The 21,869-nt window shown below is 35.8% G+C and overlaps 1 long non-coding RNA gene and 1 other non-coding gene across 5 annotated transcripts; one reads left to right on the top strand and one right to left on the bottom strand.

Annotated features, from left to right (window-relative positions):
* Window positions 1-825: 825 nt before the first annotated feature.
* TRNAL-AAG (transfer RNA leucine (anticodon AAG)) lies at window positions 826-906 on the bottom strand. The gene has a single exon. It is a non-coding gene; the product is annotated as a tRNA-Leu (tRNA).
* A 4,879-nt stretch (window positions 907-5,785) lies between these two features.
* Window positions 5,786-21,637, top strand: LOC127796352 (uncharacterized). Of its 4 annotated transcripts, XR_008021988.1 has the most exons (5): window positions 5,786-6,941; window positions 7,149-7,263; window positions 10,467-10,549; window positions 20,334-20,427; window positions 21,028-21,637. It is a non-coding gene; the product is annotated as an uncharacterized LOC127796352 (long non-coding RNA). The 4 variants fall into 4 exon arrangements; XR_008021986.1 differs by lacking the exons at window positions 20,334-20,427; window positions 21,028-21,637 and adding an exon at window positions 12,884-13,441; XR_008021985.1 differs by lacking the exons at window positions 10,467-10,549; window positions 20,334-20,427; window positions 21,028-21,637 and adding an exon at window positions 12,884-13,441.
* The last annotated feature ends 232 nt before the right edge of the window (window positions 21,638-21,869 follow it).

Below are 21,869 nucleotides of genomic sequence, written 5' to 3'. Positions count from 1 at the left end.
TTAAATTAATTATACAACATATGCATATATTTAAGAGAAAGCATTATGCACGACATATAAGCATATTTTTCTTTTTATTAAAAAAGAAAGCAATCAAACCACATGAAAGAAAGTTCAAACAATCAAAACTATTTTTTCCAGATGCTCTGTGTAATGGTTAGTTGATGGCTATATTTTTCAATTTTGTCATACAGATATTTGAGTGAAAAATAATGATACTTGATTGAATTTTGCACATACTTAAGGGGACTAAATAGACAATCGATTGAGCACAAGTTTCATTCGATTACATGAATACTCAATCAGTTACTTTTTAGATTATAGAGATCAACTCTCTGTCCAAACTAATTCACTCAATTGGGTTATGACACTTAATTGATTTATTTTGTTTTTAATTTTCTAAAACAAAATTTGAACTTTTTCAAGTTAAAAAAGAAAGGAAAAGGAAAAGAAGTCGTTTCATTGTCCATGTTGCATTTTTCTTTAACTAACTCAATTGTTAAGTTATTATTTAATGGTAAAAAGTTAATAAATTAATAACATTTTATAATCATAATAAACTTACAAATTCAATAACTGAATTGTAAAAACTAAAAGGTCATTTTAAAATTATAAAAAATATAAAAATTTTATGTTTATAATATTTATCCTTTTAAAAACTGCCCAATACAGCTTTATATGGGTTTTGAATTTTTTAAAACCTCAAAATGAATCGATTATCACACAGTTGGGCATATCATCAACTTTCATCCTCATATTCTTCTTTAAGAAAAACCCCAGAGTTGGGCAATATTGACATTGGAAATGGAAAAAGGGGCAAAAAGATGTGGAGAGTGGGATTTGAACCCACGCCCTTTCGGACCAGAACCTTAATCTGGCGCCTTAGACCAACTCGGCCATCTCCACCGACGCTTTGGAGTGCCTACAAACTAAGACTTGAATGCTCAGCCAATAGCTCTTAGCTGTAAAATATCAAATTTATCATTTTGCGAGAGTACTAAAGCTAATTTTATTTTTATTTTTATTTTTTGATAAATAGAAATTAATGCTAAAAGCTCCAGATTGATGCTACAATTCAAGTAATCCCATGATTATATAGTAAGCAAAATTTTAGGTTAATTATGAGATTGGTCGAGCTGAAGAAAGTGCTATGCAATGACTATGTTATGTTATAAAATTAAGAAAATTTATATTCAAATTTCATTCAAATTAACTATTATTAAGAAAAATTAGTATAAATTAAAGCATTTTAGTAAGTATTGTTATTTTCATAGACATAACTTAGATTATTTTATTGATAATTTCATAACAAGGCTTGTATTATTTTCTAAAATTAAAGGAAAATTATAAAAATTAACCTAAAATTAGTGTGGTTGAGGTTTAGGGTAATTGTAAGAATTACCCCTAATATTTGAAAAAATGCAATAAGTACCTCTATGCTTTAATGCTATATATCTTATAAGTTTTTCCATGCAATTAACCCATTAAATATTATGAGAATAATCACATTGCCCTTATATATAAAACATTTTTTCTCTTTTACTTTTCTCATTCACTTTTTTTTTACTCTCACATTTGTCCCTCACGACTGCTACTTTCATCACCAACCTTCATTCATTGCACGGTCACCACTAACCTTTCTCCACCACCGTTGATGGACACCATCTTTTGGTATGTTTTTTTTTTTTCCCAATTTTTGTGTTTGAAGAAAACTGATTGTAGGTTCCATCAAACCCTTATTATTATCTTTCTCTCTTTCTTTTTATTATGTGTTTAACGAAACCTAGATTTAGGTTATGTCAAACCTTTATTTTTCTTTTTCGCATTCTTATTATCTTTATATTTATTTCTCTCACTCTTTTGCTCTATTTTAAGAAATCTAGGTTTCATCAAACCATTCTTCTTTTTTTTCTTCCCATTTTTTTGTCCTAGACTTGATGGAAACGTTTCTTTTTCTTCTTACTTTCTTTTGAATTCTGTCAAATTTTTCTTCTCTTTTTAATTTAGACGGGTTCATCATATATTGAGATGAACTCAAGTGATGAACGCAAATGGGTTCACTATATGCCAAATATAACCCATTAGGTTCGTCGCCTAGATTGATTTTTTTTTTTCAATCAAAGAAGAGAAGAGAAAAAAATGAAGGGTAAATTGGTTATCTTACCCCTTTGTTTAACAACAAAGGTAGTTATTGCTATTTTTCAAATATCAGGAGATTTCTTGTAATTTTACCAAATCATAGGGTTTTTTTTGCAATATTTTTTAAAATTAATCATATATATTTTTTTGTGGCTATCTATTCCATTTTGTCGTGTGGAACATTGCCTTTAATAACTTTGACTTAAGAATAAATTTGTTAATTTTGAGGGTACAAATTGATTTTTATAAAATAAATTTGATAATAACAAAAAATGACTAACCCCATTTTCAAATTATCTTAGGAAGCATATATACTCTTTGGACATCTAAACACTTCCAGAGCGGTCTCTATATTTTAAGCTTTATTTGGGCATTCGAAGGGAATCTTTCAAGTTTTTGAACATTTCCAAAAATCAGGTTGGCATTTTAAGATTTATTAGGAGATTCAAAGGAAACCTCTTAGACATTTAAATCTTTTTAGAAACCCATCTTCTATATTGCAAGTCGTATGTATTCAAACATTCGAATGAATGAATGTTTTTAGACATTTGAACCTTCCTAAAATGATTCTTTAGAGGGGGCTTGCTAGATGCTAACTTAAACATTGAATAACCCATCTCATCTCAAAGATGCTCATTCTTAATTAACTTGATTTAGGAGCTCATCAAAGGATGACATGACTCGAACCTACCATTCTTTTGAGTCTCGAGTGTTTGTGAGTTTGCAGCAACATCAAGTGCCATTGTCGATAGAAACAGAAGAAGAAAATAAACTTAGATTGATGGTTAATTAAGACTATACGTGTTACGTAGTATCAATCAAGTCGCATGCCAACCAAGTGTTTACCAAAAGTCATTCCTTCAAATAAACACACCACGACGCATGTTGGCGTCCAAATTAATGTAATGTGTTCATTAGAGGATCACTTCAACTCAACTGCTAGCTATTCTACTCTTCCATTAATCTAGGTGGCTTTGAGGGAGGATGCACAATTCTATATCATTAGTTGTCATTTTATTTTAATCTATTTCAAATTGAAATATTAACCGTTGTTCTGCTGAGATACAATAATAGTTTTATTTGAATGAGAACCTCATCGTCAAAGCCGTCTAAAGATAATGAAGAATGTATTAAAATTAATATTAGAGATCTACATTTTTAGGAATAAATGTCTGCTTATTTATAGAAAGATATAGAGTAATTTTAATTAATTTAGAATTATATTTTTTTTATAAATAACGCTTATCTTAACTTTTCCTAATCTTGTTAGAATTATGATTCTTATAAATAACGTTTATCTTGATTTTTTTCTAATTCAATTGGGATTAAGATTGTTATGGATGACGTCTATCTCTTTTTCATTTAAGTTTTGACTAAAAATAAATAAAAATTAACTACAAATGCCAATCACCAATTGTGATCCTTTATTTAAAATCTTTTATTTTTTTTATTTACGCTTGAACTACAACTCAAAAAAAAAAAAATGATAGATGGTACTTAAAAATTACAAATTAACTTCTTTTAAATATCTCAAATTATTATTATATTTTTTGACATTTAAAATTAAAATAAAAGACAAATTTATTTTTTAAAAATTTTAAACCAACTCAATTTAGTTGGTTTACTAGTCGAACCCCGATTCTTGTAAAAAACTTGATTAATTTTTTGGCAAATAATATTTTCGACGAACTAGATTGATTTTTTCGTCGATTCATGGTTTAACTAGTTCAACTAACTAGTCTAGTCCATTCCTTGAAACATTGATTTTAACTCAATAATGCTAATCTTTACTTTAAACATTGAGTTTGCACCCTAGCGATAGGTGATAATACTAGTGAACCCAATGTCACGGAGTTGAACTTAGACATTGAAATGGCTATGTGGCTAACACTTGACTTTCGCAGCCCGTCCACTAAGTCAGTCAAACTTTCCCTCAAATGCCTTGTGCTGAGTAGATTTCAAGGATGGAAGGAAACCATAATGCTATTAAGAGAAACACTTACAAAGTGAGAAGCTCTCAACTGGATTCATGAATATATGATGATGTGCGAAAATGATCACAAATTTATTTATATAAAGAATACATATAATTGACTCGAAAATTGTGGACTTTAGATGTTAAGAAATATCTTCTAAGAAAAAAAATGGTGAGACTGCCCTTAGAGTTGGTCAGGAACCTTATTAGCAATTCGTCGAATTATTCGCTTATTTTTATATTTTTATTAAAAATATTATACTCACATATTTTAAAAATATTCATAATAATTCTCGTATTTTAAATCTAAAAAGTATAAAACGTATATTAACCGAATTTTTTAAAAATTTGCCTAAAAATTCGTTGCATGCTCCCATAAAAAGACCATATGCATAGCAAACTCTGATGTCTCATCAGAAAGGTTTTTTAATTATTACTATGGCTAACGGCTCATGATGACCCATTATTTAATTATTCTCAGTTTTCCACTTTCAACTCACTTTTTCTTTTGTTTTTATTAAATATTAATAATTATTATTATTCAATTCCATCCCCATACATATCTCTCATCTTTCTATCATCTATCAAATAAACTACTCATCTATCACATTTCTCTTCGGAGTGTTTGTTCTTCAGTCCTCAACTTCTCATCAGGTTCAATAATTTTAACTTCTTTTTATCTTTTTGGAGGTTGCTTCGTTTTATTCCTTGTTTTGCGGTCTTCTCAACATTTCTTGAAATAACTTTTTTGTGCTGATTTTTCATCTTTATCTTTATTTTTATATACATGGAACATTATTTAGGGCATATTTTGTTACATTTTTTAAATTAATTTTTAGTTTTAAAATCAAACAATGTAAAATTGATAGATTTGAAGAACTGATTTTTGAAATTGTTTCTAAAATTAAAATTTTAAAATACTGAACTTTAACAAATAACAGGAAATTAACAGAAAGAAACAAGGAACATAAAAGAATATATATAAACACACATGATGTAATACCTCATGTTTAGATAAGGCTGCCACGTAATTTTAATAAGTTCAGAATACCGAATAATGGATTTTATTGCAATTTTAGGTACCGAATCAACTACAGGAAATGCTTCGGAGTGAAATTGTTTAAGAAAAATAACATGGTCTCGATGAGCGTTCCGAAATAAGATTTATGGTATAAAAAGAAATTGGATCGGGAACAGTTTTCGGTACAGCTAAAATACAGCTATTATTTAGGCTACAAAATCGAATCGTCATAGGAGTCTCCCGAAAAATCAACGGAACCCTAGGGGGCTCCGATTTTGTGTAAGAATCAACCCTTAAGTAGTTTCGGGATGAAACGACAGCCCGATGAGGTCATTGGGGCGAAATCATCATTATCGAGTAACTTTAAAGTTATTAATTGAGAATTTTTGGTATTGTAATGCAAATTAATTTGAGATTTAAGGGCCTAATTGCAATTAAGGAATTGCATAGATGTAATAGGGATAAAATTTGGTTTAATATGTAAATTTCTTAAATTAAAGTATAATATATAATTATATATATGTATTTTATATGTATGCGTGGCTGTGTGCGCGTGGTGGCCGAGCCAACTTGGTGGCCAAGTTGCGGAGAAATGGCAGCAAAGATAAGAAAGAGATCGTGCTTTAATGACCGAAATTTGGGCTGCAAAATGGAAGATTGTGGCAGCGTGAATGGAGAAAAGAATTTGTCAGAGGTATGGAGTGAGTAATGAAGCAATTAATATGATGTATAAATGGAGTAGCGGCCAAGGTAATAGAGGCTATAAATTGGCAGCCATCTTGGCCGATTGAGAAGCAGCGAGGGAGGGAGATCAGATTGGGAGTTGTGGCCGAGAGCATCAAAGCAAGAGAGAGAGAGAGAGAGAGTTGGAAGGAAGATGGGCCGCGGCCATGGCAGCCGCGGCAGTAAGCTGGGCGACGCGAGCTCTAAGCTGCTATGCAGCACAGGGGTGATCGGGTAGCTCGCGAAGGAGCTTCCAGCAAGGAGCAACGGCGACCTTCGAGCTCGGAGGCGGTTGAAGTTGGCGCGGCCATGGCAGCCATGGCCGCAACCAACTGAAACAGGGCAGCTACCAGCCGCGGCCAACGGCAGCCGCGGGCAGCTCCAGCGGTGTGCGGGTGCGGGGTCAAGGCAACCTTGTGCGGTGGCGCGCGGTGGTGGCGGAGCAGCTGGAGGGGTCGATCATGGCCGGCTGGAGGCGGCCAAGGCAGCAATCGAGTTGCTGTTGCAGAGGCAGAGGAGCGAGGGCCGCGAGCAGCGGGTCGCGGCGGATCGGGGCAGTCGGAGGTGGTCGTTGGGGCGACCGGTGGCAAGCAACCACGACAGTAGGCGACGACAAGGCTGGCTGCTCGCGGGCGGAGGCAGCTGGTACGCGCATGGCAGCAAGCCGCGTGCAGGAAGGAGAAGGAGAAGGAAGAAGAAGAAGAGGAAGAAGAAGAGGAGGAAAAAGAAGAAGAAGAAGAAGAAAGAAGAAAAGAAAAGAAGAAGAAGAAGAAAAAAGAAAGAAAAGAAGGAAGAAGAAAAGGAAGTTGCAGGCATGGCAGGGGCGGGAGGAGGAAGAAGATGAAGTGGAGAAAAAAAGAAAAAAAAAAAGAAAAAAGAAAAGAAAATGAGGAGAAAAAGAAAGAAAATGAAGAAAAAGAAAAGAAAATTTAGAAAAATGCTGAAAAGTCCTAGAAAAATCCTGAAAAAAATAGGAAATGAAGACGTAATGATATCCCGGAGATTTTGGTGAGAAAAACAGCCCGGGCATGCGTTTCAAGGATATGACACGCATACCGAGGAAACCGGAGATGCTAAGTCAAGGTGAGTAAAATTCTCTAGAAAATTTCAGAAATTCCAAAATATTATTTTATGAATTTTCGTAGAGAAATATTTGAGAAAATAGTTTCGAAATATTTAGTTTGGATTTATTGAGGGAAATTAGGAAGAAATATGAGGAAAATTAAAGGAAATGCCAGAAATTATGGAAAAATGGGTTTTAATATTTATTTAAATAATTATGGTGATTAGGATGCTTTGAGGCTGAAGTTGAAGAGACTTGTGCAAATTTTGAGGTTGGCACGCAAATCGAGGCGATGCACAAGGCAAGGCACGGATATCGAGGTAGCCCGATAAGCTTGAAAAGGTAAGTGGTACTTCCTCGAAAATGTTTTCATCATATTGACATGCCCTGATATGTATCCATCACGTAGACTGCATACATGATTATGAAATGCATAATTACACGTTGATATCATCGATCACACGCATATGAGGCCGTAGGGAGTACGAACTGGCACCGCTGCCTTACCAAGGGTGCACCCATACACCCCGGCTTCGAAAGAGGTGGCCGCTAAAATGGTAGGTAGCATGAGGGGTGCAGTTGACACCTACGATGAATGACATTGCATACACTCATGACATAGCATTATGTACCCTTACTTAGATGGTTCATCATCTAACTTGGGTTCGCCCCTGGAACATTCAACGTTCCAGTCGGGACTTGCAGAGATGATTTCGAGATTGGTGATATGTAGTGATGCGAGACGTCAAGAAGCAAGTAAATGTACCATGTGCAGGTTCGATTCAGCTTCCGCTTTGTATTTATTTCTAGTGTAGATATCTCGCACTAGATAAGGTTTTAGGGAATTTCGGGATAATGTAGAGATAAAAAAAAATATATATATATATAGACCAAATTTCCTAAGGCATAACACGCCCTGAAGAACTGGGCTGTTACAGTTGGTATCAGAGCCTAAGATTATTGGAAGCTCTAAGTGACTCGGATGTAATTGATATTGAAGTTAAATTCTATTTGAAGATTAGGGAATATCAATTTGGAGACTTAAGGGTATCCGGTATTGATGGAAGCAGTTAGTAGGAACGCCAAGTGGAGGCTTAAGGAAAAGAAATTAATGGTTCATAAGATGAAATCCCTCTTTGAAGATTCGAGGATTGCCGGTCGAAGGCTTAGAGGTTACTGGATTTCAGTGTTAAGTAGTGGAAGTGCATGTCTAGGCAAGTTCTGCCTAAGGAAAGACTTGGTATTTAAGTGTGTCCATTTGTGACCCACCTCTCTTTTCTGGGAGCTTACCTGGTGTACTATTCACATACAGACACTATTTCAGTATACGATTACTATTCTCGGTGAATAGTAAAAGCCTGATAGAAACTAGTACAATGATCTAGCTATTGAAGTTAAGATATGATAATAAGATTCGGGTGTAAGGTAAGTAACCATGATAATGGATCCAAGAGATTTAAAGACTGTTGATTTGAGGTCATTAGTCAGAATTCGTACAATGAAAGATAAGATAACTAAGGGTTATCAAGGATGATTAGAATCAAGAATGATTAGTCTAATGTAACATGGCCTAGCTAAAAAGTTAGGATCAAATGATAAATATTTTGCGAGGATCATTTAGTGTCTTGGTAAAGATCAGGGATCCAATGGATTAGGTCAAGCAAAAGGCCAAAGATGGTCAATGATGGCGTATGAGTTGTGTCAATTAATCAGTGATAGTGGTGCAACCGATGTGACTCACAGAAAAGGGGATAAGGAACTCTAGCAAGCGTAACGACACTATTGGTTCGGTGTTCGTAGTGACAGATCTAGATCTAGGGACCCACGTGCAGATGGTTGAGGAATGGCTTGCGATAAGGTACGGGAAGCCCGTCGATCGAAGCATCATGTCAGACTGCTTGGGAGACGATCAGATGATGAAAATCTAGAACAGCCCAGTAGGGTCTGTACCTTGTATGGAGTTTAAGTCCCAATGGTCTGGGATGCAATGTGTGCCACTAGCTGTGATTAATCGAGGTCAGAAACCTAGGGAGTCAACCCGAAATGAAATAGATTGAATATGAATCGAGTGTCGTATTTAAAATTGTATCGGGATTTGCAATCATCTTGGGAGTGGATGACATGACGAACAGTGCAAGGCTCGAGGAATAGAACACCTCGGTATCTAGTATGACAATAGGGTCATGAATGGTCGTGTGCCGATAGTCAGCTGGATCTAAAGATCGAAATGTGAGAGTCAATGAAATTCTCGGTAAACGAGACTATGACCAGTTCAAGGCCTTGGCGATAAATAGTGAGATAGAAACATTGGTTCGAGTAGAGTTCAGGTATCAAGAAATGAAAGAGTTTCTTAATAGGTCGTATCAACCCTAAAGGAATGATAAGGAGACCTAGCCAATAGAGGTTGTGACTACGATTCGGTGTGCCAAGTGGGCTTAAGGATTCAAAAAAAAAGATTCGCGAATAAGTTATGCCTTATGCATCAGTATGTGGACCTAAATTGTTATTTGAGCTTTAAAGTATCATTCGGTAAAGAGTTCTTGCAAGTTTAAGATTCAGTTGTTTTTAATTGGAACCAGGTAACGTGATCTAAATAGAGATCTTCAAAGATGAATTGATTTTAGATTTGCAAGGAATTTCCTAAGGATTGGAGTACCATGGGAGACATAGGTACTTACCCAATCCAGTTAACGGGATGGTTACGAATAGATGTCTTTGAGAGTTTTGGCATGCTTGAGAAAGACAAGTAATGGCAAATGTGCCAGGGTGTCAAATTACCGTATGAAATGTCGCGTTCTTAATAGATCAAAATTTATTGGAGATCTAGAATTTTTGATTTTTAAGAATAAAGGTCTTGTTAGGATAGACGATTAGTCTAAGATAGCCCTGGTGGGCAAATCGAGGATGTGTAGCTGGGCGATGATTAAAATGATGTCAATGAGTAAAAAACAAAAAAAAAAATCTAGCAAAGATTGAAGTACCACGGGAAATTAGGAAGAAATAGGAGGAAAATTAAAGGAAATGCCAGAAATTATGGAAAAATGGGTTTTAATATTTATTTAAATAATTATGGTGATTAGGATGCTTTGAGGCTGAAGTTGAAGAGACTTGTGCAAATTTTGAGGTTGGCACGCAAATCGAGGCGATGCACAAGGCAAGGCATGGATATCGAGGTAGCCCGATAAGCTTGAAAAGGTAAGTGGTACTTCCTCGAAAATGTTTTCATCATATTGACATGCCCTGATATGTATCCATCACGTAGACTGCATACATGATTATGAAATGCATAATTACACGTTGATATCATCGATCACACGCATATGAGGCCGTAAGGAGTACGAACTGGCACCGCTGCCTTACCAAGGGTGCACCCATACACCCCGGTTTCGAAAGAGGTGGCCGCTAAAATGGTAGGTAGCATGAGGGGTGCAGTTGACACCTACGATGAAAGACATTGCATACACTCATGACATAGCATTATGTACCCTTACTTAAATGGTTCATCATCTAACTTGGGTTCGCCCCTGGAACATTCAACGTTCCAGTTGGGACTTGCAGAGATGATTTCGAGATTGGTGATATGTAGTGACGCGAGACGTCAAGAAGCAAGTAAATGTACCATGTGCAGGTTCGATTCAGCTTCCGCTTTGTATTTATTTCTAGTGTAGATATCTCGCACTAGATAAGGTCTTAGGGAATTTCGGGATAATGTAGAGATAAAAAAAAAAAAATATAGACCAAATTTCCTAAGGCATAACACGCCCTGAAGAACTGGGCTGTTACACATGAGCAGTTATAAAAATTATGAATTTGTTATTCAAAAATAATAAGAAGAAATAAACTAAAAACACGCAAATTATAACTAACAACCAATAACCACTATAATTTTTGCTTTCCTTACTTTCCATTTGTAACACCCAAGATCTTTCATATTCAAGGAAATAGAATCATAGGTGACTAGTCAGGGACAGAATCATAATTTTGAAATACGGGTAGAAGTGTAATTTTTGAAAAAAGAACCATGGAACGAGTCCAACTTACTAAAAGTCCTAGAAATTTGTGAATAGCCTAGGGACCTAAATGTTATAGATTTCAAACTCTTGTTAAATATAGCTTTGGATTTCAAATTGATTTCAAATTTAGCTTTGGACTTCAAATCTTATTAAAACTAGCTTTGGATTCCAAATAGAATTCCAATATGATTATATGGGACACATGGCACTATTTGTTAAGAACACATGGATAGAAATGATTATATGGGACACTTAACACCATTTGACAAGAACACATAGATAGAAATGATTATATGGGACACATGGCACCATTTGAGAAGAGCACATGTATAGAAATGATTATATGGGACACTTGGCACCATTTGACAAGAACACATGGATAGAAATGATTATATGGGACACTTGACACCATTTAGATGGGAACACATAGAAGTCATGATGAGTTCTAAATAATTACAGTGACACATGGCAAGTTATGGTTCGCCGAGAAATTCTATAAATAAGGCTCTTGGGAAAGGATTTGGGGCATTCCTAAGAGAAGAAAGTATGGATTTTGGATAGGGAAACTCTGAAAAAAAAGAACTGGGGAGAGAGAAAGAAGTTCTGCCAAAAACAAGGAACAACCCTGTTGGAATTTTCGGACGTCATCAGAGCTTGTGCCCAAATCTATCAAAACTACGAGTCGGACATCACTGGTGTTCGTGCTGAAATAGCCAAAAATAGAAAGAAAAACATCAAATCCGCTATTAAGAGGCAAGCTTCTACTCCTTTATTTCCTTTGTGCAAGCTTCCACTCATTTACTTCCTTTATGAAAACTCTTAACCCTATCCTAAGTTATTCCCTCTATTGGCTACATGTAACTTTCTGTTGCGAGTCTTCTTTGTATTATCTTCTCCGATATGAATAATCTGATCCATTTTATTTATTTGGCATGTAATTCTAAATCTGGTTAAACAACATTTGTAATCTCAACGAGGGTCTTGAAACACCCTTAATTTCCTAAGGAATGATGCATTATTGTTAGGGTTAGATGACGCAGGGAATTGTGTCTCCTTGCAAAAAGGGGTGGTTATGTTAAGGGTCTTAAAGGGTGAGGTGCATGGGGAGTAAGAGGACAGCTTATGAAATGCTAAGTTTAAAGAATATAAGTAAATGATGGCTATGGATATTGAAAGGTATGGGGTACAAAGTCATTGACTATCTACCGTGGGTCGTGGTAGCTGATGGTTGGATGTATGGGTGTCAGTTATCAGCTGTTACGATAAGCAGGAAGACGGGCCAGAAGAGCTAGTATTACCGGATTTTCACCTTAACTTGCGCATATCATGATAATGTGTGATGCATGGGGTTTGGATTGCATTCATTGGGAAAACACATGCTTTGTGTGTGATGGGGTGTGTGAGCATTGGCATGACTCGATTGGCCTAAGAGCCAGTTTGGGTACTCTAGGTGAGCATATGCATTTAGAGCACTTCACATGTGTGTATTCTTATATGGGCGTAGCATGGCCTAATGCTTGGTTTATGGAGCCATTGACATCACGTTTATATTGCAGATACCATTGCAAGTGTTACATTGCATGGTGAGGAAGAATGTTATGAGAAGTGGGTTAGGCCCACGGCATAAGCCCGTGGAACAGACCACGGCGATGCCATGTTATGTTATGTTATGATGGCAAGACATGGTAACCTATATTGGGCCGCTACAAGTTTATATGCGGGACTTGGGCGTCATTATGTGTTCTTATGTGGGCCCCAAGGACCCTCTATGTGCAACTTACTTTATGTTTATGCATTTAAAGCTAAAACACGCATGGATCATGGCATGGTATGTTGTTGCATTGACATGGATTGCATGTGGTATGGGAAAAGTTCTATTATTAACCTGTCGCCTTCATATTATTATGCTTGCGAGACTTGCGGCTCAAGCTTTGCTTGCGTCATTCCAGGTAAGAGCAAGGCACGCAAGGCGGGGTTAGACGCGTACAAAGAAATCCTGACCATAAGGTCCTGGTGGTGCTATTGTTGCAAATGTTGTAATAGACTAACATGTTAGATTTAACATTGCTTATTGTAATTGACCTCTATGTACTTTTAAGAATATGATAAGTGAATGGATGAGACAATAACAAGGTTTGTTTTCATAAATAAGTATGTTAGCTATCGTATTTTAATTAAGACTCTGGCAGGTGCCAACTTTTCTGATGCTTCCCCTTGAATTCCTCGGCCGTGATTTCTAAGGAAAGGTCGCCATGAGTTTTTGGTAGTCAGGCTAGCGTCGCGTCCCCGAGAAAAAAAAATATAAATACTAACTATGAAAAATGGGGACGTTACACCATTTTACATAGTTTCCAGATATAGCCTCAACTAACTTCAATTATTTGTCCAAATTAAGATCTTAGCCACCACGCATGCACTTTGTTCGTTAACTTCAACATAGCTTTATTAATTTGTTTTGGAACTTGAATATGTTGTTTGTTTGTGACATTTGAATTTTTTCATGTCATCTTGCGTTAATATAGATTGGTTGAATCTGTTGTTTTTTTTAATTATATAAGTTTTAATAAATTTATTTCTACTTATACATGTTAATCTTTATTAACTAATTGTTATGCATATTAGTAAATAAAATTAAAATATATGTAGGAAATGAGATAAAAAGACAAATTTTGGGAGTATGTTGATAATCTGAACCGATAATTCAAATTTAATTTTGTCAAAAAGAGTATCCTAGTGGTATATCTAGAGTAAAATCACATTTATTTGGCCAAACATAGCGTGGTGTTATGGTTTGTCTAAGTGTGCCGGATGAGGTACAAGCTATTATTGCTATTGGAGGTGGTAGTAAAAAGGCAAAATTATACTGAAAATATCGAAATTAGTCAAGAAACTTTGTCGAGTTTATAATAAATTTCAATACCTACTATATACAACAAAAAGGATAAAGATATGGTGGACATGAAAATAGCTCAATATTTTTTTTTGAATAATATTCCTTTCAATGTTATTTAAACACGTGCTTTTATTGAGATGATTAAGGCTATTTTTGACTTTGGTATTGGATATTCATTACCAAGTTATTCTACTTTAAGAACTAAATTAGTGATGAATAACAAAACAATGGTTGAAGATTATGTAGCTAAAGTGAAGGAATCGTGGAATTTATCAGGATGCACATCAATGTCTGATATTTGGACAAACATGAAAGGTAGCTCATTTATCAATGTGGTTGCTTATTCTCCAAAAGGCCCTATCTTTTTAAAGCCTTTTGAAAGGTCAAGTCATAGAAAGAGTGGTTCTTTTCTTAGAGATCTACTTGTATCTGTCATTGAGGAGATTGGATCTAAGAATGTAGTTCAAATTATCATAGACAATGCTTCAAATTATGGATTTGCTGGTGATATGATAATGGGAAGTTATCCTCACATATACAAAACAAAGTGTGCAACCCATGGAGTTCAATTACTTTTCAAAGATATTTATAATCAGGTTCAATGAATAAGTAAGGTATTTGATAAGGCAAAGGAGATTGTGGATTATATGTACATGCATACCATTGTCTTAAGTTTAATGAGGGAACATACACACAAGGATTTGACAAGGTATTCCAAAACTAGGTTTGCTTCTCATTTTCTAATGTTTCAATCTTTTTTAGAAGTTGAAGATGACTTGAGAAACTTAATTGCATCAGCTATTTGGAGAAACTTGTCATATAGCAAAGGAGCAATGACACAAAATGTGAAGGACATAACTCAAGGTACTGAATTTTGGAAAAAGGAAAAGAGGTTATATATGCCTTAGAGTCTCTTGTTAAAATATTGTGATTAGTTGATGGTGATGGATCAACTGCTGGCTACATTTATGATGCAATAGAGAGAGCAGGAACTGCAATCAAACAGCAATGTGAAACTAATCCTATCAAATACATGCAGCTACGGGATTTATTTAAGACAAGACGAGAGAAGAATATACTTCATGAGATACATGTAGTTGCAGCTTACCTTAACCTATCTTTAATGTATGACATGAAAATAAGGTATGGTCAATTTAAAGTAAGAGATGGTTTATTATTTGTGGGAGAAAAATTGGTTGACATTACAAAGAGAAATGAGTTTGCTGACCAATTATTGATTTATGATGGGAGACATCCAAATATGTTTAATTTTCTTTCAATGGCACAAATGAGATCTACTCATCTTCGTAAGTAATGTTACTTTTGTTTAATTTATTTTAATATCTACTTTTATTAAGTTATTTATCTTATAGAAAGATAACTTGTTGATCATTATGTGTAAGAGTGTGGTGGGAAGAAAACGAAGGCTTAGTTCCTATTCTAAAAGGGTTGCTATTCGTATATTGAGCCAACCATTTAGTGCTTCTACATGTGAACGTAATTGGAGTGCATTTGATGCTACACAAACAAAAAAGATAAATAGATTATCACTAGATATTTTAAAGGACCTTGTCTATATAAGGGTGAATTCATTAATGTTAAAGAATTCTACTAATTTTGAGATGCATGATAGAAAAGTAATTGATCTTGAAAATCTTGTGGAGCTTGATTAAAATGTTAATGAAAGACTTGAGGAGACTACAGATGAAGGTCTTGAGGAGAATGCAATAGATAATATTGGTATTGGTGATACTTCGTGGCTTGATAGAAGACTTGGCATTGGATCATCTATATCTCGATCATTTAATTATGATTTTTTTTAATTCAATCAAAGGACTTGAGTATTTGGATTTTGGACTGTATAAAAATTATCATTTTGTGATATTGGTGAAAATGTGTTGTTGAAATGGAAAAATCTCTTGTGCAAATTTCGTTTTTATTCTTAAAAAAAAAATTAAAAGGTTAACCCAGATAAGGTCGACCTTCTTCGCTTACTGTTAGTCTCCCTCCTTCAAAACCCTCTCTGTTTTCTTTCGTATCAACCCGCCAATTGTCATCGCCATTCTCTCACTCTCCTCTCACTCAAATACCCCCCACTCTCTCGTTACGAGCGTTGTCTTCGTCGATTGCTGACACCGCCATCACCTCTATTCTTCCTGCACCGTTCCATCTTCGATCTCCTTCTTCACTTACTGTCGTCCCGCTGATTAGATCCACAATGAGTCTCTGTTTTCATTTTTTTTTTGGTTATTCGTTGTTCATTCGTATATCTAGACCTTTTTTTGCCTTAGTATCCTTCCTCACTTCAAAATCCTCTTCACTCATTTCTCATTTAAACCCTCTCGGTACCACTATTCCTCAAATCTCTAGCATTTCCCACATCTCCATTGTGTCACCTTCATCCAGATCTACCTAGATCAGGCCTTCAAATCTATTGCCCACAGCGTTTATAACCATCTACATCCTTTCTGCTGTCACCGCTGCCCACGGCCTACTCACCAGCCCCCAAATCCCCTGCCTCTCGTTGATTCGCTCGTTGCCTTACCTCTCTCACTCTTAGCTTCTTCATCGCTCTCGCACCTCGCCCTCGCCCTCACTCTCGCCTCTCGCTGCTCCGTCGCTCGATGCCTCTCTCCTCTTACTGCTCTATCTTGCTCTCGCCGTCGCCCTCGCCCTCTCACCAGCACCACAAGTCACTAATTAAACAAAAAAAAAATAAAAATAAAAACCAAAACAACTAGAAGATCATGTCAGGAACTGTTATATGTATTTCCCGCATCTCCCCGCATGGGCCAGACTCGGTCCGATAGACCGGCCCAATCACCCAAGGCCGAGAAGGCCCGGACGACCTCGTCAAGGAAGGTCCAGCCTCCATCAAAGACCCGGAACTCGTAAAGCGAGCGTATGGCGAGCTCCCGGTAATCCCCCAACGAGCTCGGAGCAATCGACTAACGAGCTCCTGAAATATCCTCCAGATCGCTGGGCCATCCAGGTCGCTCGCCTAAAATCTCCAGCTCGCATGAGCGGCAAAGCTGCTGAGAAGTCAGAGGTAGGGTCCGATCACTTTATCTGTAACAGCCCATGCCCCTCGTAATGAGGATCCCACTCCCGGTCTTGCGAAGGCGGTAAGAACTATTTGTCCCCCATTATACAAACACTGTATTTTTATATATTATCTAGATTGTAAAAGTCCCTCAAGAAAAATGGAAATAAAGGGGGCCATGAGGGGCAAAGAGGAGGGACACAGAAAAAAAGAATAATCAGATACCGCCACTCCGGGAGAATGATCAGAGGGCGGCCGTGGACTAGGCATCGTTCTGGCCGAACCACGTAAAAGATTCTGGTGTACACGCTTGGAACTTTGGGGGAGGGGGGGGTTTTTTCCTTCCTCCTCGGTATTTTTTTTGGATTGACTCACCGCGGCCCAAAACGAATCACGGTCGGCCGAAATCAAACGTCGACAGGAACCGATTCTCCACGCGGTGCCTGCAAAGTATTAAGAAGAAAATGTACCAAATCGTGCGTCTTTGCCCCTTACTTCTACCATGAAGGACCTACTAATTTTGCAACTATCCATAAGATTTTTGGTGCCAATAATGCCTCAAAGCTCCTGGCTCAGCTTCCGATAAGTGACCATTATGGGGCTGTCATTACACTATTGTATGAAGCTCGAGTTAGGCTTCAAGATCCCATTTACGGCTGTGTATCTTATATTTTTTTTTCCCTCCAATAGCAGGTTATCGATCTTCAAGTTCATCTTGATATTTTACTCTTGGTAATAAAATAGTTTTGATAATGACTATATAAAAATCAATCTCTATTATATGGATTATATGTATGAGAAAATCAATCTTTAAATCTCCTTGAACCAAAGTTATGAAAATTTATATAGGAGAAATGTTGAAGTGTGGTTGAGTGTGTTTAGATTCAAAATAAATATATTTTTGATAATCTCAACTTGCTTTCAAAAGAATCAAAATGAGGAGTTGTTAAGTTTTAAATCTTTTCAAATGGATAGTCGACTATGTGGTTCATTCTGTTGACTATGCCTGAAAATAATCGACTATACTGTTAAGGATAGTCGACTATGCTGGATTGATCTGTCGACTATTTAAGACTTCTGTCGACTATTTTTGCATCTATCGATTATTTTTTTTCATAAAATTCAAAATCCTCTTCATATTTTTGCATCTGTCGACTATGTTTATGTGTTTGTCGACTATGGAAAATTTGTGTTATAAAATAGTCGACTATGTCTTCTTGTCTGTCGACTATATCTTGTTTTACTTGTAAAAATAGTCAACTATGCATTTTCTTCTATCGACTATATCTTTTGCAGAAAGCTTCCAATGGCTAGTTTTTCAAACTCCAACGGTCACAAACGGCTACATTTCTCTTCAATCTTTTGGGAAGCCTATAAATACAATTCAAACATGATCAAGAGAAGACTAATGGATGGAAAGGAAATGAGTTGAGCTTACATCGTATACACATTTGTATTTATATTGTCTGTGCTTTAATTTTCTTTCTTTAAGGCTTTGATTTTACCTTGTATTATTTCATTCAAGCCTTGTATCATTTTTGAGAGACATTGTAACTAAGAGATTCAATCTTAGATTCTCTCCAATTGTACACTTCTTGTATTTCCTAGCTTGTGTAGCTAGAGGGCCTACTTGTGTAAGTAGGAGATTTTAGTGAATTGGTTCAAAATCCTTAATGGGAGCTAAGGTAGTGGATTAGGCTTGGTTTAAGCCGAACCACTATAAATTCTTTGTGTAATTTATTCTTCTTGCTTTACATTTATCATTTCATATGTTCTATCTTTTAAATCACTAAAATCTCAATTGAGTCAAAAAGTTTTCAAGTTCTATCAAGAATTTTAAAATATCCAATTCACCCCCCTTCTTGGTGTGTGTCATACCACCTCCCGTTCTAACACATCTAACCTTATTACAGGAATTACTGTTTGCAAACTCTTATCCAAACCCTCAAAATATTCAAAATTGATTTTACCTAGAAACTAATTCAAACCCTATTCTAGAACTGCATCCGAACTTTACCTGTAATTTTGGACATATTCCATATTGCCAAAATGGATCATTACTCGTGGATGATTCAAATCCTATTTAGAATTTTGAAAACCAGTTATCCCAGAAGAAAATGTGTCATTTCTTTATTTTCAAGATGCTAGTTCGCAACATTACCTAGTCGAAACTAGCAGAAGCCAGTGGCCATTCCCAGGTTGTAATACCCGAAATTATTAGAAAATGGAAGATAGAGATAATTCGAAAATAATTGTGAAGTTTGAGAATTTTTGGGCTTAAAGAGAGCTCAAACCAATACAGAATAGGGTTATAGAATTAGCGAATTGACTGTAGGGACTGCATCGAGATATAGATTCCAAAGGAAAATGATATGATGTCATTGGACATCCCAAAATAGTATTTATGACATTGAAAGAAATTAAATTGGGAACAGTTTTCGGTACAGCTGCGGGTCAGGCTGCAAAATCGAATGATGATACGGGACTTCTGAAAAGTCAACGGAGACTGCAGGGGACTCTGTTTTTATGTGAAGATCAACCCTGAAGTGGTTTTAAGATGAAACGATAACCCTGTAAAAAGACTGGGGTAAAAATGTACTTATCGAGTAACTTAGAGTTATTAATTTTAGAATTTCAGTATTTGAATCAAAGTGAAATTGATGTTGAGGAAATACTCAAGTGAAATGAGGGAGAAATTTGGGATTTGATGTAATTTTTTCTTATTAATATAGTATATTAAGTAATATAATATATTATATTAAGATATAAATATATATATATATGTGTGTGTGTGTGTGTGTGTGTGTGGTGTGTTCACGTGATGGCCCATGGTTTCTTGGCCAAGAGATTGTGGCTTAATTTGGCCACAAGATTGAAGCAAAATCTATGGATTAAAAACCGTGATTTAGAAATTAAAATAATGAGTTAAAGTTTGGTAGATTGAAGCAAAACCATGGATCAAAACCATGGTTTTGGAATTGGCCAATCTATGGATCAAAACCATGGATCAAAACCATGGTTTGGAGATTAAGATAATGGAATAAATTTTGGTGGCCAAGGCAAATTTTGCATATAAATAGGCAAGCTTGCCATTTGGATTTCCATGGAGAGCTTGGAGCTTGGATGAGAGCTACTTGGGCAATTCATAGGTAAGTTTATTTATTTTTTTTTTAAGCAATTTAGTTATTTAATTAATTTAGTTTAAATTAGTTTAGTAAATTATTTAGTTAAATTAGTAAATTAATTTGTTAGCCTAGTGAGTTTAGTATATAAATTACTAGGCCTTATTTCATGAATGTTGTTAGAAAAAGAGTGGAAAAATACTTAGGTTTGGTATTGTTGTGAATTTTCGAAGGATACGGTGGTTATGGAAAAATAGGAAAAATAGAGGAAATTGAGAAAAATTATGAAAAATCTTAAAAAATTAGATATTGACTTTCCTTTGAATACATATAATGTCCAGGGCATCTTTAAGTCTCGAGGTTGAGCAAAAGTGCATTTGGCACGTAAATCAAGAACGGGCACGCATCTCGAGGAATCTCAAAAAATAGTCCAAGGTGAGTGATTACACTATCCAAACCTGATTTTGTGAATGGTTTTACCTTCAAACTGTTGTTCTTGCATGAGGTTTTCTATAAACCTATACGTGTTATGATTTGCCTATATGAGCATGCTACGTTGTCAAATTATGTGATTTTTGTGCATATCAAAATATCGGCTCATGTGTCGTTACATACTTGAAATATGTTTTTAAACTGTTGCATTCATGAAAATTCGTGTGGCCATACTGTTATACCTACATGTTGTTGACCGAGGGGAAAAGTTGGACATCCTCCGAGAGGCGCTATGCACGCGCCAGTGAGAAAGCTCTCGTGAGGAATACCGTGAGCCTAAGGGATGGCGTGTGTGGTATTTGCATGAGTTCTATGAAGTTGGGTCGGGGTGGCATGGTTAGGGACTTCCCGAGAGGCGCTGTCATGCGCCATTGAAAAAGCTCTCATTGGAGGATGCTAACATGTTCACATGGCACTTCAGAATAGATCTCAAAGGTTTTGCATTCACTTTATAACTGACCATGCATATAAACTGTTTTGAAATCCTCACTAGAATATTCATCTTCTAATTGGACTATGTCCCTGAAATATTCCACATTCCAGGTTCGACCAGCAGCGCAAAAGGAAAAGAAATAGCAGAAGGGTAGATTTATGTTGCCGCATGTGGCACACTTATCATGTCTTTTATTATGTATGATGTATTAAATGATGTAAACCCTAGCATGTTTTGATTATATTTGAGGCATTCAGTTAATATATTGGGAGACATCATCATGTATTTCGTTTGGAGAACTTTTGGAACGATTTCATATATTAAGTGATGTAATATGTTTACGCACTATATCAGGTTCGATCAGTCTTCCGTAGTCGCTATTTTATTGCCTGTCTTAACTGTCTATTTATTGAATTTGTTTAGTTGAGAAGGCAAGACTTGGAATTTGGGATTTTATGGTTCTTAGAAATTGATTGGATAAAAAAAAAAATATTCCCAAAATTCTAAGTAGAAGCAACGCTCCGAAAAACGGGTCGTTACACAGGTGATGTCGATGAATTTGAATCCGTCGTGTTTGACAACCATCATCAGCACTGAGCATCGACGAAATCCAAAGCTATCAATGTGGGTGAATTAGATTATTGTTTTCTAGATTCTGTAATGATATTGTACCCCTTGAATATTCTATGATTGTTTTCTTAGATGTTGTGTAATCTTGGATCTGTGGTTGAAATGGTTAGCACATAATTCTCTGACAGATAAGCCACAATCATTGTTTCTTTGTCATTCTAGCTAAACCGATCTTTCATATTTTCACCATATTGTTTATGTACATTATGCTTGGTAAATGTCTCTCATGGACTATATTATTTAAATATGTATTCTTTTCACTAACAATATCTTTTTGACTATGATAAAAATGGGGAGAAAAATGAAAAATAATAAATTGTGT

This window comes from Diospyros lotus, chromosome 3, assembly GCF_014633365.1.
Source record: "Diospyros lotus cultivar Yz01 chromosome 3, ASM1463336v1, whole genome shotgun sequence".
Taxonomy (NCBI): Eukaryota; Viridiplantae; Streptophyta; class Magnoliopsida; order Ericales; family Ebenaceae; genus Diospyros; species Diospyros lotus.
The sequence above is the reverse complement of the archived record's forward strand: the minus strand, read 5'-3'. Positions and strand labels throughout refer to the sequence as shown.